The sequence below is a fragment of the Pan troglodytes genome, chromosome 2 (assembly GCF_028858775.2).
Source record: "Pan troglodytes isolate AG18354 chromosome 2, NHGRI_mPanTro3-v2.0_pri, whole genome shotgun sequence".
NCBI classification, from domain to species: domain Eukaryota; kingdom Metazoa; phylum Chordata; class Mammalia; order Primates; family Hominidae; genus Pan; species Pan troglodytes.
Genome location: NC_086015.1, coordinates 20,916,685 through 20,944,420, shown reverse-complemented (window position 1 = coordinate 20,944,420; position 27,736 = coordinate 20,916,685). Strand labels below are relative to the sequence as shown.

The 27,736-nt window shown below is 40.6% G+C and overlaps 1 protein-coding gene and 1 long non-coding RNA gene across 7 annotated transcripts in view; both read right to left on the bottom strand.

Moving 5' to 3' along the window:
* PLCL2 (phospholipase C like 2) overlaps positions 1–27,736 on the bottom strand; it is a 247,265-nt gene that overhangs the window by 137,511 nt on the left and 82,018 nt on the right. The window lies entirely within an intron of this gene.
* On the bottom strand, positions 1,608–18,860 carry LOC134809540 (uncharacterized). Its single transcript, XR_010155506.1, has 2 exons — positions 12,743–18,860; positions 1,608–8,480 (listed from the first exon to the last, which is right to left on the bottom strand). It is a non-coding gene; the product is annotated as an uncharacterized LOC134809540 (long non-coding RNA).

Genomic DNA, 27,736 nt, shown 5'->3' with positions numbered 1-27,736 from the left:
TAGTAATAGGCATCTGTTGGCTAACAAAGGGATCCGATGTGAGGGTGGAAAAGAGAAAAGTAGTGAAACGTATGACATAACTCTAAGAGAAAGTGAAAAGAGGGAAAGGTAGAGAGGATGTGAATAAACCTGCAGAAGATAAAAGGAAGCGATGGGTAAATGGCGCTTGGGTCAGAAAGGTCTCTACTTCATTCATAAAGTGGAACCGTGACCCCAGGGTCTACAAATTTGCTGTGTGTGGGAAAGAAATGGAAACAGAGTGGCTATATGACCGATGACTGCTGATGTTAACATATTCATTAGACTGTTTATTGAGCACTTCCTATATAGAGTATGCCACTGGACAGTAGAAGGAATATGAGGAATTGTTTCTGATCAAGGACTTTGCAGTCTGGGGTGGGGGCAGACAACACACTATAGTAAATCCAGAATATATGAAAAGTCACAAGAGAGGTGGTGCTATAGGAGCACAAAGTGAGAGTAGGAGACTGGAAGGAAGCCAAAAAACACATCCATTCATTCCAAACATGTTTATAGAGTGCTGAACATGTACCAGGCAATGTTCTAGGCGCTGTGGATATACAAGGAACAAAGCAGAAAAAAACTTCACCCTTCAGGGCACTTATAATAAAAAACCAACACAATATTTCAAAATACAAGTAAAATACGTGGCATGTAAGATATATAATATAAATACTATGGAGAAAAGCCAGAAAGAGAAGACAAGTGCTGTGTGTGCATGTGTGTGTATGTGTGTATGTGTGTGTGTGTGTGTGTGTGTGTGTGTGTGTGTGTGTATGTGTTTGTGTCTGTGATTTTAAACAGGTGATAGGGTAAAGCCTTGCTGAGAAGATGATTTTTGAGTAAAGATCTGAAATACGTGAGGTTGAGCACCACAGCTATCTGCAGGAAGAGTGTTCCAGGCAGAGGGAACTGGGAAGCACACAGCAATGTGTGCTTTAAAAAAATCTGGAATAGGCTGGGCACAGTGGCTCACACCTGTAATCCCAGCACTCTGGGAGGCCCAGGTGGGTGGATCACCTGAGGTCAGGAGTTCGAGACCAGCCTGGCCAACATGGTGAAACCCCATCTCTACTAAAAGCACAAAAATTACCCGGGTGTGGTGGCAGGCGACTGTAATCCCAGCTACTCGGGAGGCTGAGGTAGGAGAATTGCTTGAACCCAGGAGGTGGAGGTTCCAGTGAACCAAGATCACGCCACTGCACTCCAGCCTGGGCGACAGAACGAGACTCTGTCTCAAAAAAAAAAAAAACCCGGAGTACAATACATTTTTATTAACTAAAGTCCTCAAAAAATAAAAACATGACTTTATTTTCTTACAGTTCTGGTGCTGCAAGTCCAAGATTAAGGTGCTCCAGGTTTCTTCCCAGGCCTCTCTCCTTGGCTTGCCAATGGCCATCTCCTCTCTGTGTCTTCACATGGTCTGTTTATCTCTGTGTGCCTGTGCTAATCTCCCTTATGAGGACACATATTAGATTAGAGCCCACCCCAATGACCTCATTTAATGCTAATTACCTCTTTAAAGGCCCTATCTCTAAGTACAGTTACAGTCTGAGGCACTAAGGGTTAAAACTTCAACAGATGAATTTTGAGGGGGCACAGTTCAGCCTAGTAACAGGTGTCAACGATGACTCCAATGTTCTTGGCCTGACCACCTGGAAAGATGGAGAGTCATCTGGCTCCCCATTGAAAAATGGGTAGGCTTCTGGCACGTTAGAAGTGGAAATCCTAATAATAAAAAGATTGACTAACCTGTATTGAGTGTTTAGTATGTATGTAAGGCATCATGCTAAGCACTTTATGTGCATTACACTTCACTGAATCCTTACAACATCATTATAATGTTAGTATTATCATCTCCATATACAGATCAGGCAGCTGAGGCTCAATAAGGTTATACAATTTTCCCAAGGTCACACAGCTAGTAAGTGCAATAAAGAGAATTTGGATCCCTGCACTGTGATTACAACAGTCATGCCCTTAACCATTGCCTATTCCACTTCTCCCAGGGAAAGCTATGAGTTGAAGGCATGAAACCATATGCAATAAAAAGTGACCTTAAACATAATACCCAAGAGATCATCAAGCTCAACTCCACCTTTCACAGAAGTAAGCAAGGATCCAAAGGGTGATTAAGTTATTTGCACAAATCAAGCTACCTAGAAGAGACCTTAATTAGAAAATTATTTTATAATGCTAAAAAAATAGAAACAACCTAAACGTAGCTTAAAAATTATGGAATAACCTTACAATAAAACACCATGCAACCCTTAAAACAATGATACAGAGCTACACTGATTACATGGATGGATATCTGTTATATTTTTTAAGCAGATAATAACATTTTAGAACAATCTTTTAAAAACACATATGTTATGTATATATGCAAAAATAAAGATGACTATAGACTAAAAAGGACAGACCATAAGAAAGTAGGTAATTTTCACTTTCTTTTATAAGCCTTTCTGCAGTCTGATTTTTATAGTAAATATGCATTGTTTGTAAAATCTGAAAAATAATAATGTTATTGCCAATAGAGAAAGTTCTTTGAAAACTATTTCCTTCATAATTTGCTGCTCAAACTCCTCCCAGCTTGGGGCTCTCAGGACAGGCTGGCACTCAAGTCTTCTTGGGGTAATTCCTGTTAGGTGGCTTTGACTATACCTAAAGCAACACTCAGGAGGCCATTTGTCAATGGAAGGGTTTTAGAGTTAGTACAGAGGATAATTGTTCTCACAGTTAATAACTCATTTAGACTCAGAGAATCAACTTTTCACAAATGAAGTGTCTGACTTCAAGAAGCACAAGGATATTATTCAGTAGTGTTTTTAATAATATAAAATCTGTCAAGACTGTCATTTATGTCAACGTGTCAGAAGTATAAAATAAAGCACTCATAATAATGTTTAAAAGAAAGAGGCAGATAAGGACATGAAAGAGAGAGCAAGGAAACTGCTTCAGGGCAAGTCAAACAGAATGTAGTTGTAGCATCACACTTAATCTTTATTAATTCAATCTAGCTGGACAACAAACAATTATTGAGCTCATTTTTCTATGCACAGCACCATGCTATGCCTACAGGGATAAAGATAAGTTAGGCATGCCCCCTTAAGGAACACTATCATTTTTAGATATGTGGTCTATGACACTAAAACTTGTTTCCTGTATTAAGTGGAGGTCCCCAAATTAAGTGGAAGTCACTTGATAACTAATTTCTCTTTTACAAGTGTTGTTTACAGTTGTTTCTTTTATTCTTTGCCTTTAAGGAGGTGGAAGGGAGGAATGGGATGAAATGAGGAAGAAAAAGGCATAGTAGCAGTGAAAACATGAGAAAGCAATAAAAGTATTAAGAACAAATAAAAATTTGAAAAAGAGAATAGGACAATGAGAAGAATGGAAAAGTGGCAAGCGTGATAGAGTCATGTCTGGCTCCCTGCTAGGACAGAAGAAATGTGGTGACCCCTTAAAGGAGCATCCTGCATCTCCTGCCATGTGCTTCGGTGCTGAAAATCCATCAGTGAGCACCTGGGAGGGAAGGACACACTCCTTCTCTTTCAGGGCTTGTTTTCTAGCCTGCCAGCAGGAAAAGGTAATGGGAAGTTGATAGGAAACCTTTCACCTGCCACTCTTTCCTTCCTCCACCATCCTGGTTGCAGGAAAAGCCATTCACATAGCCTAATGTGGTAGGAGCTCGGTTTCCCTAAACAAATAAAAAAGAGCTCACTTTCGCCTATGTAATTGCAGAATCTGCACATACACATGTGACAAAAGAGAACAAGGCACTCTCCTCAGCAGATTCTCACTCCAGATTTCCTACATAGGGTTCTATTGGTCCACTGGACAAGGAGGCTCAGTCTGGGGGCCCACAGTTATTAACTCACTTAGACTCAGAGAAGTAATTTTTCACAAATCATTTATTTCATCCTAGGAATTCACATACTTCATGGTTTCTCCTCACCTTTGCTTTTTCAAGAATTAGCAGATTCCATTTAACAAGTTTTTATTGACTAAAGCTTTGCTTAACACTAGGGCTAAAAAGATAAGAATGGTCCTGGTTCTTAAGGAGTTTACAATTCATGGAGTAACATGAACAGATAATCTCAGTATAGCATCACAAATCTGTTTTCCAAGCCTTTTTTTTTTTTTTACTGTGCCCTTGAAAAAAACTTATACCACACCTATATACAAGTACAGACAAACGTACAAAACAGCATTTTCTCTTCTAGTCTATTCTGTTCGGTTTTATTTAACTTAAAAAAAATGGGTCACAATTACAGGCTGAGAGATAGTTGCGGTGCTATGGGAGAACAGAGGAGGGGCCCTCAGCCCAGCCAAGATTATGAAGATGAAGTTTGTGCTGAGAAGAATCAAAGTGAGCTTAGCAGAGAGGAGGAAAGATATTCCAGGCAGAGTCAACATCATGAGGCTTCGAGGCAAAAAGCATGCAGTATACTCATTTGTCTTACTGGCATGGATATTTTCACAGCACATACTGTGACAGGCGATGCATGGGGTGCTAAGTAGACAGGGGCGTCGTGACTGTCACGGAGAGACTCTGTAGCTGGTGCTGCTGAGGCTGGGGCTGGAGTGGGGTGCTTGGCTGAAGGGTTTTTAAAAGAGAATCATCTGATTGGCCTTTTCCAGAAATCACTCTGGCTATGGGGCAACTTAGTTTAAAAAGAGCCAAAAATGGAAGAAAAAAGAATGGTCAAGAGGCTAATGCAACAGTGGAATTGAGAGGTGATGGGGGTTTTTAACTTGTGATGAGTGAAGGAGACATGAGATATCCCAGTAATGATGTCAGCAGGCAATAGAGATAAATGTGACAGTCATGAGCATACAGCAGGGAGTTAAAGCTGTGAGTATGGATGGCAAAGTGGTGAGAACAGGGGACAAAGGACTGAATCCATGGGAGCCCCCTTCTCTTAGTAGTAGGAAAAGGCCAAAGAGGTCAGAAGGAGAGGAAAGCTGCAGGCAGGGTTAGAATAAGCAAGCCTACAGAGTACAGAGGTGGAAGCCAAGGGCTCGTAGCATAAAGAGGACTGCAGGCCTACAAAATTAAAATCAGCAGCAGGTCCAGCAGTAGTAACTGCAACAGCACTGTTTAGTAGAAGTAGGGGCAGCAGCCATCCCTCATGAAGCACTTCCTGTGGGCTGGCACCACGCTAAATGCATTGGACAATTTATGATGTATCACATACTCATCACATTTGATCTTTATAATAAAAGAAGCTATTATCATATCTTATAATATGAGGTTTAGACAGGTTAAATAACTTGCCTGATATCACTCAGTTTGTAGCAGAGCCAAGATTTGAACCTCTATCCTATCTGATGCCAAGACTTATTTTATTTTATTTTATTTTAATTTTTCCAACTCTTATTTTAGGTTTAGGGAGTACATTTTGTGACATGAGTAAATTGCATGTTGCCGAGGTTTGGTGCACGATTGATCCTGTCACCCAGGTAGTGAGCACAGTATCCGATAGGTAGTTTTTCAACCCACGCCCCTCTTCCACCCACTAGCCCCCAGTACCTACTGTTGCAAGGTCTATTTTAAAATAGCTCAGTTTACAACATGGAACTTAGTTGTGGCCTTTGCAAAAGCAAACGCAAGATTACACAGTTGTGGGAACACAGGAAAAGAGACATAAGGAGAGAGAGAGTTGAACTTTTTTTGATTAAAAAGGACAAGAGGGAAACTAAACAAGAGGAAGAAAGGGCTGGTTTCGGATGTGAGAAGTGAACAGGTTCAGAGGCTGCAAGGAAAGTCATTCTAGTGAAAGTTTTTTGAAGAAGAGGCAGGAAGGACAATGGGGAAGGGCAGGAGTCAGAACTCAATGGAGGTGCTGGCCCGCCGGGAGGGACATCTGGACGAGGGAGGGTGCTGCCTAGGAACTTCACACAAGATGGTAATCCAGACATCTCATGGCTTCCTGTCATTTCATGTGTCCTTTTCTTACTTTCCATGGTCTCCTCCAAACCCCACTCATTTAGGGCTTTGAATGCCACTGTCTCAAATATGGATTTTTTAAAATAGTATGACTCTTCTTCTTTAGACCCTAAGCCCTCAGGTACCACCCACCACTCATGTGCCTGGGTCTTCCCTCTGTTCCCCCAATGCCCGGAAGGAAAATAGACCGTTTCTTCCCCTTCTATGCTGTCCTAGAAACAAACGTTTTTCTGAGGTTTTCTAAATATGTTACTTCGTAGGAAAACACGGAGTGGAAATCATGAAAAGGATCTCCCGAATAAAAGCTGTCCCCAATATTTTGTGCAGTGTAAACAGAATGAGACCTGGATTTTTGTATATTCAGAGGCTCTATAAGTCTATTCTCATTTTTGTTCCACTGAGGCTTAATCCATCTTTATAAATTTTATTCTAGAAATAACTACTTTTTTATTGCTTCACCCAATTTTAATACACTGCACACACATATCTGATAGTTTTCACATTTATTTATGTGTTTGTGGTCTGCTTTGTCTACAGGTGTCTGTCCAGCACAACATTCACAAATAACTGTGGAATGAAAGATTCTCCCTTTAAACCTGCTCCCTTGAAAACCACCTCTTTCAAGGCAGTCTATATAATCATACCATCTGGCAAAGCTAAGTGCTAGTAGCAGAGCTCATACCCATGACTTTCATAGTTCCATGTCCCAATAAACTCAACCAACAGATTTTTCTAAAATAAGCATTTAAAGATAATAATGCACAGACTAAAGATTTATATTTGTTTCTATATCAATAGACCTGTTAAACTCTAGAAGACTAAACACTAGTAGTTTGGACTACTAATCCAAATTCCAACAGCTACTAGACTCTCACCCTAAAAGAAAATATGACAAGAAAGAGTGTGTGATTACCCGCTTACCCTTTGCTATCTACAGGGAGAATTGTACTTTCAACATCCACACAGCATGTATGGGCCTTGGTTGATTTTCAGGAAGCCAAAACATACAGCATGGATTCACAATAATATTTCTAGGAATCTCTATATTTATATGGAGACAAGATCAGATGATTCAAGGAAACTATACAGCTAGCTGTTAAGTTTTTAAAGTTGAATAAAAGTCAGAAATGAAACTAATATCCTCTCTCAAACACTTATATAAATTTTCTTCATATTTCTGAATTCTTTCGCTCTAGTTTTGGAGTAACAGTGTTAGCTATCTCTGTTTCAGGTACAAATATGAAAACAGTAAACTGAATAGAAATCCTTGATTTAAAGAACTCATGCCTGGGTGGGGCATAAACAAAAGGAGAAAAGGTACAGGGAAAAGAAGCTCAAAATACATTTGTGCTCCCTGCATTTCCAAGAAGGCTTCCAGCTATGACATCCTGGTGTCCATCCTATCATACTGCTTCTCAAGGTACCTTTGCACTATACATGCAACAAGAAAGATTACTATTTCCTGGTTTCACATAGAAATGTATTTAAATAAGGGACAATCAAAATCTGTTAGGGAAAGAAAATGGTTAATACACAATCTTCCATAAGTGTACTGTCTTCCCTTAGCCTATGGCTTTCCCCTTTTACCATCCAGTCAACTCCCACTGCAGATACAACGTGGTAAGGATGGACAGAAAGAAAATGAGGATGGCTGAGGCTTCTTGTATTTCTTTCCGAACTCTTGTTTTCTATAATACTACTTCTTCCTCTGTCAGCAATGATTATTGAAATGATCATTGGAAGCTGGTAATTCTAAGTTTTAATTATTATTTTATAGCCCTTTAAAACTGCATTACAAGGTATTTACACACTGTGGAAGTAGTTCATCTTAATTTAATTATCCAAAAGCTTTATAAAATCATCAAAAATTTTAAAGAACAGATCCAAACATGATTAACTGCTTGCCCAGTATAAGCAAGGCAATGTTTTTGGCAGAGATTTATAATTCACTCCAGTTCAGTAATTAGTAAAAATACATGTAACAATGATTTAACACGATTGCATTATATAGGTAGTCATGCTTGAAAGCAGTACTATGTAAGACATGTATATTTTAATATGGAACATCAAATTACGCGTGAATTGCCACCTTTCAAACCAACTTTTCATAAGGTAATTTCTGTTACATTACAAAAAAATCCAGTTTAAAACTGTAACCTGTTATCCAAAATTAATGCAAGTACAACATTTGCTGCTAGAGACTGAGTACGTGACGTGGCTCCTTTGGTTTTTGTTTGATTTGTACTCTCAGTGTTCATAAAAAAGAAACATCTTTTTAAAATCGGCAACAGGGAGGGGGAAATTCAACCATACGCGAGGAAAACACACACCACTAATTTCTAGTCAAGTGTATAACTTGGAGTCATTAAAATATGTAGTCAAGTAAGGTTTTTCAAACAAACTTTGGCTGATTTTCCAGATTTTCCACAGCAGGTGGGTGCTTCATCTGAATTGGTCAACCATCCATAGAAAGCCGCAACAGCAAATCTTATGCGGCCAGCACAACCTAGAAGGGCAGGCGGATATTTTAGGAAGGAAGTTTCCTGTTCTTTGATTTATGCTATTAGCACAGCAAATAACTAAATTTAACAACCATAACTGACTCACCATAGAAATACCACGATTCCTGCCCTTTGCCTGAAATCAACTGAGATCAGTCTTTCTAGAAAATAACCTCCCAGGTTCTCAACCTGTCCTCAGGTCTCAGTTCACTGATTTCATTTCAATATAACAAATTTAGTTAGTGCCTTGGAATGCTATGAAATTTAATTATATTTTCATGAAGTTTAGTTACAGGGTTCCTCCCGGTAGCCTATTCTTGCTCTGAAGACAAATTACTTGAAAATAGACCATATAAAAGTCAAATACAAACTCCGATCTGACCAATCCTGCTTCCTCTGCATTGGCTATGCCAGTGGTTCTCAACCAGGGATAATCTGCTCCTGAGGGGACATTTGGCAATGCTGGGGACACTTTTTTATTGTCATGGCTGATGGGGGTGTTACTGGCATTTAGTGGGTAGAGATCAGCTAGTGGGTAGAAACCACGGATATTGCTAAACATCCTATAACACAAACGAGAGCCCCCGCTCACCCCGCCAAAAATTATCCAGTTCAAAATGTTCATAGTACTGAGGCTGAAAAATCCTGGACTATAAAGATAAGATTGAAGGGTTAATACATACACCTGGACAACATCAGAAAGCCTGTGCTGTCATGAAGAAAAAAAAGAATGGCTTCCAATACCCATTTTTTCCTGATCTCTGATATGCCAAGAGTAGATTCCAGCCTCGCTTTTTTGAAAAAATATGGCTTAGCCTGCTGAAAAAAAAGTATTGACAAAGTTATATATTATTTTCATAGTTAATATCTACAGCCTTAAAAATATCTATGCACCCCAAAATTATCTCCCCAGGGAAACAACTTTTTGTTCTTTCAGGAATAAAATTACACTTAGATTTTCCAAAAATTCATGTAGAAAGATAAACTTTTAACATATGATGCCTGCTTGTTTGCTTTTTCTTTCTTTCTTTTTTTTTTAAACAATCTGGCAAAAACACAGAGAACAGACAAACCACAGAGTTTATCAAACAGATACACATGGCACTCTGGGTGGCCTGAAAGCCACCAAACTCCACCTCACTCTTGCAAACAGCACTTACTGGGAACCAGGGCTTCGATAAGGAGCCCATGGTCATGCTAATGTGGACAACACAGCCACCCTGAGCCAAGCACATATAAACAGTCCTATTGCCAGACTCCAGCTAAATTTCTCCTAAACAATTTAGGCAACTCCAGAATTTGAAAACAAAAAATTTCCATTAGGTACCTAAATTACTTCTAAAAGTTTTAGGAAATGTTTAGCTTGCTGCCAAATGATAAATGTCCAGGACTGTGGCATTTTATTTCCTAAGATTCCTTAAGTCATTTTGAGGCTTTGCTTTAATACTGTGGTCAAGGCCCTACAACCTTTGATCTTGTTCTGATGGCCTCAAGAGAATGGGTTGTTTTTGGATGTTCTGCATAGAAAGGAACCTACCAACATACAAAGATTAGAGCCACCACGGACCTGAAAAGTCATTTTGATGTTAACTAGTGTTTCAAACAGGAAGGATAACATGAGCTATCAGTGACATGCAGGTTGCACTACATAAACCATTGGCAATATTTTACAATCTGGATCCTGAACTTTCTCATGCACTCTGGATTTCAAACATTCTATTCTGAATGGGTGTTGGGAGCCATTCTTTCTTTTTTTATTTTTTAACAATGGCACAGGTTCCCTGATGTTGCCCAGGTATAAGTATTAGTCCTTAAATCTTATCTCTCTATAATCTATCAACATATATAACATCAAATGTCCCAGAAATTCCAATATTATTACTCTCTAAAACTGCTTCTGCCACACAAATGCATAAAAATTATTTGTTACATAGACTAGGTTGTCCCGATTTTTGGTTCAGAAAAAAAAATTATTATTCCAATCAAAAAGAGATAGATTCCTACAACACATATCCGAAAATTCCTGATGAATTAAAGACCCGAAGGTAAAAAATGAAAATAAATGTGAATATTTATAAAAATCCCAATATTTATACCTCAACCTGGGGTTGAGGAAGAATTTTCTTCACACTGAACTACAGGCATAAAGCATGAACAAAATATTTTATTACATTAAAAAAACTTTCTGATCAACAAAATATAAACAAAAGCATAAATAAATGAGAGAAATCCTGCAACAAATAGAAAAGACAAAGGGTTAAGCAACTAAATAGTAATAGAGCTCTTAGAAATAAAAAAGACAAAGATAAACACCTCAGGGGGAAAATAAGCAAAGATATGAATATGTAATTTGTGGAAATATAATTAGTTGATAAGCATGAAAAAAACTTCAACTTTGCCAGTACTCACAGAAATGCAAATTAAAATAAAGAAAAGGTATGTATTTTCTGCCTATCAGATTGGTGTCAATTCAAAGCGATAATACTCAGTGAGGCTGAAGCTAGTGCCCTAATTGGTAATGGACAATTGGCGTATTAGCCTTTCTGGAGGCAATTTGACTACATTATTGAAATATTTCAAGATCTTTCCTTTGACTCAGCAAGTCTACTTCCAGGATTTGTCCAAAAGAAATAATGAGGATGGTTTCATAAAGATGCAAGAATAATATGTTAAATGCATTGCACATAATCTTTTTGTTAAAAGTGAACAACCAGAGGGCTGAGGGTCTCTGCCTCCATGCCCACGTCTCAAAATTGCTAACTCCTGTTGATTCCACTGTCTGAAGAGCTCTTCTGTGTCTACTTCTTCCTAGTTGCACTGCCATTTCCTAGTTCAGGCCACCATCACCTTTCACTTGGATTACTGCAACAGCTTCCTACATAGCATCCCATCCCTTTCCGGTTTACTCTCCACCTGGCAGGCAGGATGAGATTTTTAAACACAAATCAAATAACCTCCCACTCCTGATAAAGGTCTTCACTGGCCTCCCATAGCCTTATGTCCAACCTCCTTGACACTTATGGAGAGCTACGGTGATTCCAATGCCTGATTACCTTGCCAGTCTCCTCTCCGGACTGCCAACAGATACACTTCTGAAGCTCAAATGGGCCATGATGATCTCTGGGCATGCTGGTGTTCCCTCTCCTAGAACACAGTTCCTCACACTATCCTACCCTTTCCTAACCTATGTTCCTCACATTCTCCAGGGCTCAGCTTAGCAGGAACTTCCTTAGGGTCAATCTCTCCTGCTTCTCCAGCACTTGAGTGAAATGTAGCTCTTAGGCACCCACTGTCCACAGCATCCTGCACTTACCCAAAACCATAGCACTGGCCACATTATGTGGATTTAACTGTGGGTCATCAGTTTACAGGTGTCTCGGGTCACTTCTATCATTGCATGACCTTTTCAGAGAACACAAAAGCCTTTGCATGCCCAATATCTAGGGCTCCTTTCCTTATTCATACACCAAGACTTTTTTGTTCGTTTGTTTTTGAGACAGTCTCACTCTGTCGTTCAGGCTGGAGTGCAGTGGTGCAATCTGGGCTCACTGCAACCTCCGCCTCCTGGGTTCAAGCGATTCTCCTGCCTCCGCCTCCTGAGTAGCTGGGATTACAGGCACCCACCATCATGCCCGGCTAATTTCTGTATTTTTAGTAGAGACAGGTTTCACCATGTTGGCCAAGCTGGTCTCGAACTCCTGACCTCAGGTGATCTGCCCCCCTCGGCCTCCCAGAGAGCTGGGATTACAGGCATGAGCCACCACACCTAAATATTCCTCAAGAAACTGGCTAAATAAATTACACATCTATACAATGGATGTGTACTTTACACATCCATCTATACAATGGATGTATACTGCACAACCATAAGAAAAAAAAAAAAACATTTACTTGGAAAAGATCAGGAAATAGTGTAAGGTTAAAAAAAAAAAGAAAGAAAAATGCTGAACAATATTCTAGTATGCTGCTACAGTGTATGAAAAAGCAGGCACATGAATATATGTGCTGATTCATGAGTCAAATATCTCTCTGGAAGGACACTGGGAAGGGAAACTGAGTGGCTGAAGTCAAAATGGGGAGAAAGGACTTTCCCTGTATAATCTTTTACTGTTTGGCTTTGTTAGTATATTTCATATTTCAACGATAGCTTACTTTGGATTTTTGTTTAACTAAGTAGTCCTAAGTGTTTTAGACAAAACTCTTTAGAGGAGAAACACAAAGGCTAATCTTCCACCACTCCCAAAATGAAACAAAACAAACACCTTACAATTTCCAGTGCTCTTGAACAAGGCTGTGGAGAGGTAGCAGCGGTGTCTTCCCTGCCCGGTGATGGAGCATGTCACAGGGGAGCACTGCTGCCTTCTCTCTCGGGTCTGCTTTGCTCCTCTTTTGCAGTCCTTCACTCAAATTTCCTGAGCAGCAACCACTGTAAAATACTCCTGCTGTCCAATAATACTTAGGTACGTTTCATTTTCTTAGAGGCAATGTGAAACTACGACAGTTTCTTCTCACAAAGTGGTGCTGGAATCAACCTTAAAGGAAAAGCAAAACTACGAATTTCTACAGCCAAGAGTACTAACTACAAATTCTGCTTTTGTGTCCCATAATATTAGAAAATAAATGAATGGATGAACTAAAGAAAAGAAGAAGAAGGAAAAAACAAAGAAAATCTTCTCCAACAGACTTCTCCTTTTCCTTTGACTTGGAACAGCCATCATGGCAAGACAGAGTGGGGCTGTTTCTTCTTAATCAGTACTGGGCTACAGAGTCCATCTACAACTAATAAGTTGTAATTCATGCCTTAGATTTGTTTTCCCTGCAGCTAAAAGATACGTTCAAGGGAGTAATATGCTCTGGATCTCCTGTATCTTCTAGCACTGATCAGCTACCATGCATTATCTACCAGCATATGGCTGTAGAGAGAAGGCCCTCTCCAAAAAGAGAACTGCAATGGAGAGAGAGAAAATTCAGCAGAAATCCCAAACAAAATATGGTAATTATGAAACATCTTACTTCTTGTCTTATTACCAGATGAAAATAAATACCTCCAAACAAAACTGCTAAATTTAACTACCAAGATTTTAAAAAGTACACCCTGAATTCAATATTATCTAAGACATGGAAGAGGACTAATGGTACTCCAAAATGCTTAAGTGAGAAGAAAAAAATTCAATCTAATTGTCTTAGGAAAACATCAGATGAAATAATATGCATGTTATTCCCAAACAAAGGATGTTACTAACCTGAAATAAAGATAGATATTGAAAAGTTAGTCCTTGAGACAATGCGTATGCTAACAGCTGATACTACCTAAACCACATAGCAGAATGGTTTTCAAACCCAGGCCTAAGAAATACATATAAATTCAGATTCAACTAAAAATTAAGAGCTATCCTAATTCTGGCAGCCATAACGAATTACCATAGACTGGTAGCTTGAAACAACATAAATTTGTTTCTCACAGTTCTGAAGGCTGGAAGTGTGAGATCAGGGTGCCAGTGTGGTCGGGTTCTGGTGAGGGCCCTCTCCAGGCTGCAGATGGCCACCTTTTCCTTATATCTTCACATGGCAGAAAGACAGTGAGCTAGCTCTCTGGCCTCTTCTTATAAGGGCACTAATCCCATTCATGAGGGCTCCTCCTTCATGACCTAATTATCTCAAATCATCACACTGGGGATTCTATCTCAATGTATGAATTTTGCAGGGATACAAACATGCAATCATAAGTTTATTCTATGTCAGAACTTAGTGTCTTACCTATACAAGATGCTTTCATATCCAATATCTCATCAAGTTCTTAAAATAACCTTGTCAGGGAGGTGTTATTCTCATTGCAAGGGAGAAAACTGAACCTTAAAAAAAGAGACTTGCCTGGGGTCATTCACGTAATAAATGGCAGCAACCGAACTGGAACCTGGACCCTCAGACTCTAAGACCAATGCGTGTTCTCTATAAATAATATTTGTGAGGTTTTCTTTTCTATCCCTTAAAGGCAACAGTTGTTAGTTAAACTTCATTTAGACAGAACATTGACAATGCAACCAGGTTATTCTGTCTGCTGATAAAGAAAGTCTCTATTTAAATTGTTTTTATAGGAACAGAACATTTACGTGCTTTTTTTCTAAGGGAGAGGAGAGAATGAAATGGGAAGAGAAAAAGACTAAAATGAGATCAAATACAAATAAGCATTTAATTGTTCCTCTTCTATTCCATACATCTTTTTCTAATTCAAGTCACTTAAATATAGTCAATAGCTTTTGTGCTTACATATGTGCCAGACACGGATCTAAGTACAATCTGGGTTCCTACTCTCAAAGATCTCAGAATGTAGCAGAAGAGCCAGACCTTCAAATAAAAATTTACCACAAAGTTTCATGAGCATTAGAGTTAAAAAAATAAATAAATGGCAATCCAGAGGAAGAAGTGAATGCATCTTCCTGGGAAGGAGTGGTTCAGAGAGGAATGGCTTGCCAAGGATGTAGTATTTGGGCTGAGGAATGGGAACTGGCCAGCAGGAAGCATTATCTTCCAAGCAGAAGGCATTGGAGGTACAGATATGGATCCTACCCTACTACCTGCCTTTACAGAGGAAAAAATAGAAGACTGACATGCCTAGAATATCATCTTGGAAAATGGAGTAGTCAAATGTACACGGGAGTTAGCAAAACGGGAGATAAAGATGGTGCCAAGATTTCTTGCTTGTGTCATAAAGAATGTCATTAATGGACATAGGAACTCATGCAGGAGCAGCAGACTTAAGGAGAAAATCATGAATAACATTTGGGACATGCTGGAGTTCAGGTGCTTGTAGGAGAGCTCCACAAAGCATAAGAAAACAAGCGACTGGAGATTAGGAGGGATGATGGGGTTCACAGAACTGAGGGAGTTTACAGAAGTATCACTTGTTTACTACTCTAGGTTCAATTTCTTAGAGACGAACAGAGGCTGAAGAAGGCTGTATCACAAGAAACAACTCTGATTTGTGGTAAAACCCTAGGAGTTTAAGAAAACAGTACACTACAACTCTTTCATTTATAGCAGTTCTGATCAAAACAGAGATATAATCAGCAAAGGTCCTATTCATACATTGGTTGGACTATAGATCTACAGATAGAATAAATAACAATTAGGAGACTTTCAAACACAGCTGTTCCCAATACTGGTTCTTCCCTGCAGTATTTGAGGGAGGGCCATTGTTTTCTCTCAGCCACAAGTATTTATGAACTTGGAACGCTCCCTCAAATTTGGGTGTTCTTTCATCTACTCGTGAAATCTCGCCTGTCTTTAAAATGAGGGAAACAAAAATATGAACCCATGAGGTTGCTTTCTCAAGTTAAATGGAGAAATAATAAAAAACATACTCTAACCCACATTAAATTTTTTATACTAAGAGAAAAGGGAATAAACTAGGAATCTTTACTGCAGAAGAGCACTGTTCTAGGTTCTGAGACAGAAGCCACGCCAGGCGAATTCTGGCTGCACAATACCACTCTAACTTGAAAGTCACAGGAGTCTTGTGTGTCCTTGGGCAACTCACCTCCCACGATACTTCTCCATGTCTAAAAGAGAGGCCTCTGTCTTCCCAAGACTCTCTGAGAGCCTGTGAGAAGTAACATGCAGGCCTTACTTGGAGGGTCTTGGGAGAAGTCTATAAACAAAGCCCAAAGACCTCAGGGCTACCAATTAGCACAGTATCAAAATGCATGCCAGCTATTCACTAGTTCCTTTGAATGTATGCATGCAGCACCTTCTTCATACTCAAATAGTTCCTATGTCAGGATACAGAGAGCATTCTCCTTTCTTCAAGTTTCAGAAGGACTCAACTTCCCCAGGCCTCCAAGATTTGGAGATGGTGAGAAATCCTCCTGCCCAGTACAGGAGACTGGGAAAGAGGAAAGTTTGCTATTCCTGGTCAGAAAAACAGCACATCAACGGTCAGCAGAAAAGGAGGAGATGCTGGAAGTTCTATCTGTGCACAGAGAAATCAGGAAGAGAGCCAATGGCTGCTGTTCAATAAAGTTAGATTTGGGAGGCTTTCTCTAAAAGTTAAGAATGATTGCAAAGTGAGTTGAGTATGCATTCCAAGCCAACTCCCAGAGTGTCTGATAACTTCACCAGGAAGCTCTGATTCCTGCCCGCCTTCCCAGAAGTCTTTTCGGGAAACCTCTTTTCTTGCCTTTCAGGATTTAAAAATATGTCAAAATGGTCCACTAAACTCTCATTTTCAGGAACCTACAAATCTTAACTCTGGTAGCCTCTATAGGCTCTGAGACAAGTCCTAGTGCAGAGCAGTTTCTTTCCTCCTCCCTGAGCCCCATTCCCTCCTCCCCTCCCTCCCAAGCTCCTTGCTTTCCTAGTTGTCTCTCACTCCTTGCTTAGCATCACCATCTTCATCTCTCCTGGCATCTTACCCTCAGCATTTAAACTTCTCAAGCCTCTCCTGTGGCGTTCTTTTAAGCCAGCACTCAAATTCCAAGTCTCTTGTGCAGCAATCACCACCACCCCCCTGCCCAATCCCATTCACAACTAACCTTGAGAAAATTTCTAAACTCACAGCCTCTACTGTTTCACTTCCCACTCACTCTCAAACCATCTGTCCCTCCGCTGAAATGGATTTTTGCCAAGGTCACCCACAACCTCCAAGAAGCAAATTCATGAATGTTTCTGAGTCCTCATGTCATTTGATAATAATAAGGATAGCATCACCGAATATTTACTAAGCACTGCTTATATGCCAAGCATGGTACTCCATACTTCTCATACTTTAGCTAGGCTTCACAACAAGTAGATGAAGTAGGCTTTACAATTATACCGCTTTTATAAATTGAGCCTTTGCAAAGTAATGCAACAGGTGACAAATATCACACAACCTGCAAGCTAGGCAGTTAGGATTCAAACTCTAGCTCAGCTCCAGAGCCCAGGCCCTCAACCCTGCAGGTTGCGGCTTCCTCTCTGCAGCATCAGACTGCACCCTTTGCCTGGCTCTGTACTTTCTCCTATGTCCTTCTTGGTCTCTATCTGGGGCTGCTCTTCCTCGGTGCACCCTTAAACATGGATTTCCCCAAGGTTCTACCCTAAGCTTCTCATCCCTGGAGGACTCTCATACAGTCCCTTGCCTCAATTATTATACACAGAAATGCAAAATCGGCCTCTGTAGGCATTCTACTGCCTGGTCTCCCAAACTGGTCTACCTCCACAGATGTCTCAGCTAAAACATGTACAACATGGACTCAGCTCATCTACTCAATGTGAATGAAGTGCCCATTCTGAGATGCTCTCTCAGCCTCTTGGAGGGCCTCCCTCCTAGCACTAACCACATTGTGTTGTAGTTACTGGGTCCGTCTGCCTATCCTGGGTATCACCATTGCCTCCCCAGTGCCTAACATAGGAGCTAGCATGCAGTACATGCTCACACAGCAATTATGAAATTAGGTAATGCAGAGCCTTTAGCTGGTCATGTAACCTCCCTAGACCTCAATTTCCTCACCTGGAAAATGAGAGTTGGAGCACAGGAATGGGAGTATGTTCCATCCTGCAAGCTGCCTTTGAAAAACGGGCTGCTGTCAAATAAGCTGAAACATGCTGCATGTTCGCCTCTTGGCAATTCACTTTAGATATCACATTGAAAGCTCTGACAATTTTTTGCTGTTGTCTAAATAAGGGTTTCCCAAACTTATTTGACAACAGAATATTTTCCTGGAGTATCCCAGCCCCTCCAACATGAGTGGTGCTCCATGGAGTGTACACTTTGGCAAACCCCAGATCAGTGGTTCTCATTGTGTGTGGTGGGGGCGGGGGAAACAGGCAGGTAGGGGGAACCCTGCACTACTGACATCTAGTGGGTAGAGCCTACATCCTACAATGCACAGAACAGCCCCCACAACAAATAATTATCAATGCAAAATTGTCAGTGGTGCCCAGGTTGAGAAACCCCGTGCTAGACCAACCTTTACAACCAAAGTCCCTTCCAGCTCTTAAACTTCTGATGCCATCAAGCCATGAAAACTTGTTCATGCCCCAGATACAGATAATGGGACATCTCATTTAGAACAAAGACTAAGCAATGATGCATTCCTTTTAAACTAACAAAAAAGGTTTGATCAGAATGTTTGCTAACCATTCTTGCCTATTGTCATATTTGTCTTCTATTGTTTATTTCATGTTTTTTTTGTATTTTATTATCAATCTTTTATGTACAACACATTTGTAGCATAATATTATGGAGCAATCACTGGAAAAATATTCACTTTGGTCACTATTAAAAAACTAAAGAGAAATCTGACAGTTTACACCACATTGTGCATCAGGTGTTTTGCAAACATTCTGTGAAGGGTTCACCCAGTTCTTCCGTAAAGAATAACTTAAAGCTCTCCCGTCTCCCTCTCCCTCTCCCGTCTCCCTCTCCCGTCTCCCTCTCCCGTCTCCCTCTCCCGTCTCCCTCTCCCTCTCCCGTCTCCCTCTCCCTCTCCCGTCTCCCTCTCCCTCTCCCTCTCCCGTCTCCCTCTCCCTCTCCTTTCCATGGTCTCCCTCTCATGCCAGGCCAAAGGTTGACTGTACTGCTGCCATCTCGGCTCGCTGCAGCCTCCCTGCCTGATTCTCCTGCCTCAGCCTGCCGAGTGCCTGCGATTGCAGGCGCGCGCCGCCACGCCTGACTGGTTTTCGTGTTTTTTTGATGGGGACGGGGTTTCGCTGTGTTGGCCGGACTGGTCTCCAGCTCCTAGCCGCGAGTGATCTGCCAGCCTCGGCCTCCCGAGGTGCCGGGATTGCAGACGGAGTCTCATTCACTCAGTGCTCAATGGTGCCCAGGCTGGAGTGCAGTGGCGTGATCTCGGCTCGCTACGGCCTCCACCTCCCAGCCGCCTGCCTTGGCCCCCCAAAGTGTGGAGATTGCAGCCTCTGCCCGGCCGCCACCCCGTCTGGGAAGTGAGGAGCGTCTCTGCCTGGCTGCCCATCGTCTGGGATGTGAGGAGCCCCTCTGCCTGGCTGCCCAGTCTGGAAAGTGAGGAGCGTCTCTGCCCGGCCGCCATCCCACCTGGGAAGTGAGGAGCGCCTCGTCCCGGCCGCCATCCCATCTAGGAAGTGAGGAGCGTCTCTGCCCGGCAGCCCATCGTCTGAGATGTGGGGAGCGCCTCTGCCCCGCCGCCCCGTCTGGGATGTGAGGAGCGCCTCGGCCTGGCTGCGACCCCGTCTGGGAGGTGAGGAGCGTCTCTGCCCGGCCGCCCCGTCTGAGAAGTGAGGAGACCCTCCGCCTGGCAACTGCCCCGTCTGAGAAGTGAGGAGCCCCTCCGCCTGGCTGCCACCCCGTCTGGGAAGTGAGGAGCGTCTCCGCCCGGCAGCCACCCCATCTGGGAGGGAGGTGGGGGTCAGCCCCCCGCCCGGCCAGCCGCCCCGTCCGGGAGGTGAGGGGCGCCTCTGCCCGGCCGCCCCTACTGGGAAGTGAGGAGCCCCTCTGCCCAGCCAGGAGCCCCTCTGCCCAGCCAGCCGCCCCATCCGGGAGGGAGGTGGGGGGATCAGCCCCCCACCCGGCCAGCTGCCCCGTCCGGGAGGGAGGTGGGGTGTCAGCCCCCCGCCCGGCCAGCTGCCCCGTCCGGGAGGGAGGTGGGGGGGTCAGCCCCCCGCCCGGCCAGCCGCCCCGTCCGGGAGGGAGATGGGGGGGTCAGCCCCCCGCCTGCCCAGCCACCCGGTCCGGGAGCTGAGGGGCGCCTCTGCCCGGCCGCCCCTACTGGGAAGTGAGGAGCCCCTCTGCCCGGCCACCACCCCGTCTGGGAGGTGTACCCAACAGCTCATTGAGAATGGGCCATGATGACGATGGCGGTTTTCTGGAGTAGAAAGGGGGGCAAGGTGGGGAAAAGGTTGAGAAATCGGATGGTTGCCGTGTCTGTGTAGAAAGAAGTAGACATGGGAGACTTTTCATTTTGTTCTGTACTAAGAAAAATTCTTCTGCCTTGGGATCCTGTTGATCTATGACCTTACCCCCAACCCTGTGCTCTCTGAAACATGTGCTGTGTCCACTCAGGGTTAAATGGATTAAGGGCGGTGCAAGATGTGCTTTGTTAAACAGATGCTTGAAGGCAGCATGCTCGTTAAGAGTCATCACCACTCCCTAATCTCAAGTACCCAGGGACACAAACACTCTGCCTAGGAAAACCAGAGACCTTTGTTCACTTGTTTGTCTGCTGACCTTCCCTCCACTAGTGTCCTATGACCCTGCCAAATCCGCCTCTGTGAGAAACACCCAAGAATGATCAATAAAAATAAAATAAAATTAAAAAAAAAAAAGAATAACTTAAAGGTAGTGCTAAAAGGGATGACGATTTTGTTTAACATTTCACTTTAGCTATAAAAAAAAATAGTCTGTGTTCAAATTACATTTGCTTCAGGGAAGAAAGAAAAGAAAAATAAATTGCTTTAAATTAAATACATATCAAGGACAAAATGAATAACTAGCAAATAAATATTTTTAATTGATTTTTTTCAGCCACCCACTTCCCATTCTTCCTTAGCCTTAAAAAAAAATGTGGCCGGGCGCGGTGGCTTACATCTGTAATCCCAGCACTTTGGGAGGCCAAGGCAGGTGGATCACAAGGTCAGGAGACCGAGACCATCCTGGCTAACACAGTGAAACCGTCTCTACTAAAAATACAAAAAATTAGCCAACCATGGTGGCGGGTGCCTGTAGTCCCAGCTACTCGGGAGGCTGAAGCAGGAGAATGGCGTGAATCCAGGAGGCAGAGCCTGCAGTGAGCCAAAATTGCGCCACTGCACTCCAGCGTGGGAGACAGAGGGAGACTCTGTCTCAAAAAAAAAAAGGTTTTGATTATAAATGATTTTGTTTGCTAGATGAAAAATCTGATCACTATATTAAAATAGGCTTTGTCTCTAAGTAGTTTCAGAGAGTATTTTAAGACATTATTTATCTTTCAAAAAATTACATTTAAATAATGACATAACAGTAATAATAATAACAATAGTTAACATTTATTTAGCACTTAGGAAATGCCAGGCAACTGCTTTGCATACATGACCTCATTCTAATACAGGAACATCTAGAGGTAGATACTGTTAATCCCACTTTACAGAGGAGGAAAATGAAGTTTTTCTTCAAGAAAAGGCATTATTCCTCAAAGTGACACTGCTAGGAAGTAGTAAAGCCAGCCCTTGCATCTGTCTGATTCTGGAGCATTTGATTATGAATAATGGGCTTTTTTTGTTTGTTTGAGAGCAACTTAAAGCTGATTAAATAGAAATGTCAATTATCATGAAGAATCAGCAAAAGACTTAATTCTGATGGGCATGGCAGTAATACTCAGAAGCTCTGGGGAGGCTGATCAAAAATAATAATAATTTTAACTGTTTTCATGCAGACATTCTCCTTGCAAATTGTCAGCATTTGAAACATTTCATTTATAGAAGTATAAGACAATATGGCCCACTCCTTTTCTTTGTGAACTTGAACTTGTCACCTAAAAGCAAATTGGGCTGCTTTAGAAAACAATCTCACAGTTTTTCAAAAAACTAAATATAGAGTTACCATAGAACCCATCAATTCCACTTCTAGATATATACCCAAAGAGAAATTAAAATATACATCCACACAAAAACTTGTATACTAATGATCATAGCAGCATAGTCCATAATAGCCAAAAGGTAGAAATAACTCACATGTTCTTTAACTGATGAATAGATAAACTGTGGCATATCCATACAATGGAATTTTATTCAGACATAAAAAGGAATGAAGTATTGATACATGCTGCAACATGGATGAACCTTTAAAGTATTATGCTAAGTGAAAGAAGCCAGTTGGAAAAGGCCATATATTGTATGATTCCATTTATATAAAATGTTTAGGAAAGGCAAATTCAGAGAGACAGTAATTTAGTGGTTGCCAGGGACTGGGAGTAACTGTTATTGGGCAAGGTATGAAAAGAGACATGAAAATGTTCTGCAATTAGATAGTGGTAATGGTTGCATAACTATAAATACAATAAAACTAATGGATTGTATGCCCTTAAAAAATAGATTGTATGGTATGAGAATTGCATCTCAAAAAATTAAAAACATTAGATAGCAGCAATAAAGAAAATGAGCAATAGAGCTCATGTTTATAACTTGAACTGGCTAAGATAAATATATGTGCAAACAGAATTTTGGAATTCTAAGTGTACATGCTGGTTAACCATACTGGCCTAAATCATTTTACATTAAAAAAAAAAAAAACCCTGGCCGGGCGCGGTGGCTCACGCCTGTAATCCCAGCACTTTGGGAGGCTAAGGTGGGCGGATCACGAGGTCAGGAGATTGAGACCATCCTGGCTAACATGGTGAAACCCTGTCTCTACTAAAAATACAAAAAATTAGCGGGGCATGATGGCAGGCACCTGTAGTCCCAGCTACATGGGAGGCTGAGGCAGGAGAATGGTGTGAACCCGTGAGGCAGAGGTTGCAGTGAGCCGAGATTGTGCCACTGCACTCCAGCCTGGGTGACAGAGCGAGACTCCATCTCAAAAAAAAAAACAAACCTGTATTCTGTAGATTTAAATTCCATATACATGGAATCAAGCTGAATAAAATCTAAAATCCTGACCTAGAGGTATACTCTAATACCTAGTAAAAATCATTGCTTTAAGAATATCGTGGTTATTTGCAATCACTGACTTATACTGAACAATGCTGGTAAACTACCCTCCATGGTGCTGCTGGAAACAGGGCAGTGGCCCTTATAGAGTGAAAGGAGAAATCTATCACTCTGCATTTTCTCTGCCAATGACCTTTAACTGGTATAGTCCAACAGAGAGTGACTGTAGGATATAGAAAAGGTTAACTTGCTAGGGCCGAGTGCATGCTCAGGAAAGACCTGAGATACCCCTAAACTCTCACCTCTGGCTGACCTCCAGGGTCTGTGCAAATAGGAAGTGAAGGCTAAGACAGAGTTGTAAACTGCTGGTTCAGTATTAAAATATGTTTCGACATATACACAGAAGCCAAGTACAAAGACTAGAGTTGTTTCTGGTATTTTATCCCAGGTGTTTGAGGAAATTTCTGTCAATCACTAACTGACTGCTAAGCTAATGGAACAGAAGCTTCAATGGACATATATGATAAAGAATATAGACTTTATAAAATTAGTATAGAAATGTCACTAACCAAATCAAAAACAACAACTACAATAAGCAGCAACAAACCCTGGGGAGTGGGGGAAATCTCATTTCCAGAGTTGCCACATTATAATATTAAAAATTACAGTTTTCAACAAAACTACATGGTATGCAAAGGAATGAAGTATTGCCCATACACAGGAAAAAAGGCAACTAGTAAAAACTGCCTGAGGAAACCCCACATTGGATGTACTAATCAAAGATTTTTAATCAACCATGTTAAATACACTCAAAGAGCTAAAGGGAATCGTGCACAAAGAACTAAAGGAAATCATGAGAATGATGTCTTACCAAACAGAGAAGATCAACAAATAGATCAAAATGACTTTTTAAAGGGAGCCAAACAGAAATTCTGGAGTTGAGAAGTATAATAACTTAAAAGAAAATTTCACTAGAAGGGCTCAACAGCAGAAGGAATCAGTAAACTTGAAGATAGGTCACTTGAGATTACCCAATCTGAGGAGCAGAAAGAAAAAGAAATGAAGGAAAATGAGTAGTCTAAGAAACTGGTAGGACACCATTAATTATGCCAATATATGCATAATAGGAGTTCCACAATGAGAGGAGAGGAAGGCACAGAAAGAATATTTGAAGAAATAATGGCTGAAAACTCCCCAAATCTGATGACAAATGAAAAATAATGTTTAATTAAGGGTGGTACTAACAGAAGTGGTTATGTGAGTGTATGAAGGGCAAATGAACCAAGCCCCATGCCACCAGGTGTTTCTGACACAAGAAGAGTGAAAGGCTGAAAGAATAGAATTCCTTGTCAATAAAAGTCCATTGAGAGGTAGGTGCTGTGCTAAAGACCCTGAAGAGGGCAAGAGGAAATGGCAGGCAGAAATCCAAGCCTCTGCCTGCGCAACCCTGGCCACTTTCACTGGTCTTCAGCCTTCTGCTGTCATTGCTCTCTTGCTCCTTTTGCAGCTGTGCTGCAACCTCCCTGGTCTTCCCCTCTCCTCACTGCTAGATCACCTGATGTGATACCTGCCCTCCAGCTAATCAGCTGCCTGCCCCCACCTCCACTCTCAAATCACCAGGGTGGTGAACAGCCACTGTTATGGACTGAGCTCTCCCTTATCCCTCCAACAGGAGACAAAAGACTGAGACCCCTACCCTAGATGTTGTAGAGTCTGAGTCACTCTGGTCAGGTATTCCAACACAAATCACATTTTAATGGCTGGTTGGTGGTTGTGGGGGAGCCAAGCTTATTTTGACACTTAAAAATATTTTATTATACTTAGTGATCTTTTAAATTCATTCTTAGAAAGAGGGTGCTATATTTTAAATATGTATTATAGAGGGGTTATTGTTTTCTCAAATGAATCTTTTTTTCACCTTTACAGTAAGTATTGATAGGGAAATCAAGGTTTCATATGCACTATTTTGCCTTCAGAAGCTTTTCTGTTTCTCCAAGGTATTAATGGATGCCTTGATGGAGGGTGGGTGAGGGAAGGGTTGTCTTTTATTAAACCCTGTACTTTACCCTCTTTTGAGGTGGTATATTTAGCTGTCTCTAACATTATTTTTTCTTAATATATTTTTTCTTAAATATTTTTATTTTTATTACTATGGGCTAGGAAAGTATTCTATGCCCATTCACAGGTAGAGTTTCATTTGCTCATTCCCAATTATGATATTTGGTACAATACTGACAGAAATATCCCATACAGGATATCTTCAACAGCACCTAATATTGTTTCTAAGCCCTCTGTTAAAAATGCATACATGCATAGGAAGAGTATAAACGCATACATGCATAGGAAGACATATTTCCCTAATTTGGCCTCCTCCATAGCTATATATGGTGGAATTATGAGATCTTAGGAATGATTTCTTTTGAGAAAGGAAGTAATCTTTCATGACAGTTGAGACACAATGCATCAAAGAAAGTTCCATCCAGTTAGAAAAGCATGAAGTGATTTTAAATCTTTAAAGTTACCAATTTTAGACCTTCATAAAATTTCAGAATTGTTTTAAAGCTTTGAGGGAGGTAATATGCTTAAAATAGGTTTGACTTAGCATTCCTACTAAAACTCTAAATCAGAGTGCTGAAATCTGAATACTGAAATTCTTCCTGAATAAGTTTTAACATAACAAAAACTGCAGAGCCAAATTCTTCTAGCGGTAAAGATTCTGCTTCATACGAATTTTAAAAGTTCATAACTATTAAAAAGTATAAATTTTCCTCCTACCCTGACATAGATTAAAAATAGCTTTTGTTGTATCACATTCTTTTTAAATAGTTGCATGCAACTTTTTTCTCTCTTTTTTTGCTCTGCTAAAAATATGTATAACTCAACCAACCTACTAAAATCAAAGAATCTTTACTTTTCTTTTTCCCATAGCTTCCAGTTTCTTGGATGAGACTTTTCCATACAGTTATCTTCATATTTCCTGTGTCCTTACTTAAAGAACAGTTCAATCTGGACCCTTCACAATCAAATTCTTTCTTGATGATTGCCTGATTAATAGAAAGGCGGTGGTTATAAAGATCATGTTAAAATGATTTACACCTGTCTTCAGAAAAAAATTCTGCACTGGTATATGAAAATAAATTAGCGATATTCTGGGAATTTAGAATCTTGTTCCCTCAAAGTCTGCCACACTTCTATTTCACATTGTTGTAATATACAGGGAGCAGTACATCTCCTGTTTTTCTCATCCACATCCTCACCTAGCCTTTGAAGAATGCTGAAAGTCTGTTGAAATAAGATCCCCTTTTAGGAAAATCCAGATACTGTTTTCCTCAAAAGATTATTCTCAGCTCATGTGTTCAATAATCTTACCCTTTCCTAGACACTCTATCAGCTTGCCAAGAATGGATGTGAGATTTACCAATTCACACTTTCTCAAAGTGTCTGGAGCAAGTAAGTCACATTTCCAATACATCGGACCGCCCCAATCCCTTGGTCACGATATTGAAAGCTTTCTTATATGATGAAACAGATGATTAAATTAAAACTAAAATAATCTACTTGACACTAATTATTTGAAAGACTCTTTTCAAAGGCAACCTTATTCTGGAACAGTCCATTTTAAAAATATATGACTAAAATATCTGACTAGCTCTCTCCCTACCATGTAGCATGTATTTGTTGCTATAAACACACTTAAGAAGCTGAGAGCTTTGCTCCATGCCCTTAGGAAAACTTACCATATAAGCTAGGCCCACAAATAAAATAAAACTTGTAATGTTTAAAGATGCTTTTCAGTCAAAATGTTAAGCACCTTTTCAAAAAATGGCCTTAATCTGTTTTGTTCATCTGCATAAAATTCCTAATTCAAACTTTCATTGAAATGAGAAATAATTTTAATGGCCATTACCACACCAAACTTCCTTTAAAGGACAAAAATAAAGGAAAGCTATAAATGTGGAATTACCAAAACACATTTATAGATTATGATTTGGTGCGAGAAATTAGTATTCAAACTGTTTTCTTGTATTCTCATGTAGTAGTGGTTGTAATACAGTGGTTATCAATCCAATAAAATCCTATTTATTCACAGTATTTGAGGAACTGAGTGGCCTATGGTTAAATGAGAAGAAAATACAGTTTTAAAATGAATTAAAACACCATACAAGCATTTTCACTCCTGCATTCTTTAAGTATGCCCTCCCTAAAGGCCCTCTCCACCCTCATCAATAGCCATGCTAGTGTGTAATAGCCACTCACAGGGCTCAAAGCACTTGCTCTTGTTATCTCTCGCCCTAATTTATATATCTGCTTTTAAATTTTTGGTTGACCTTTCCAGTTCAGATTCTCAATAAGTGAGAATTTATCATATAATCATAGTAAGCAATAAAATTAACTTTTATAAATTAACTTTAAATATTTATGTGGAATACCCTTGAGAATTATACAATACTAATAATGCCTTATTATATCATCTATAAAAGAAAAATATATAAAGATTAAGATCATATCTAATAAATATAATTTTAAAAAGTTAAATGATATTCTAAAGCCGCTCAAATCAGTAAATAATATCCTCTGTTGCCTTCTAAAGAGGCTGTTCCAGAATCTGGAATCCATGATCAAGTGACTCAAGTACCTATTGTTCCATTCACATGCTACAGTGTGGAAGATGCTTCAGAGGTGA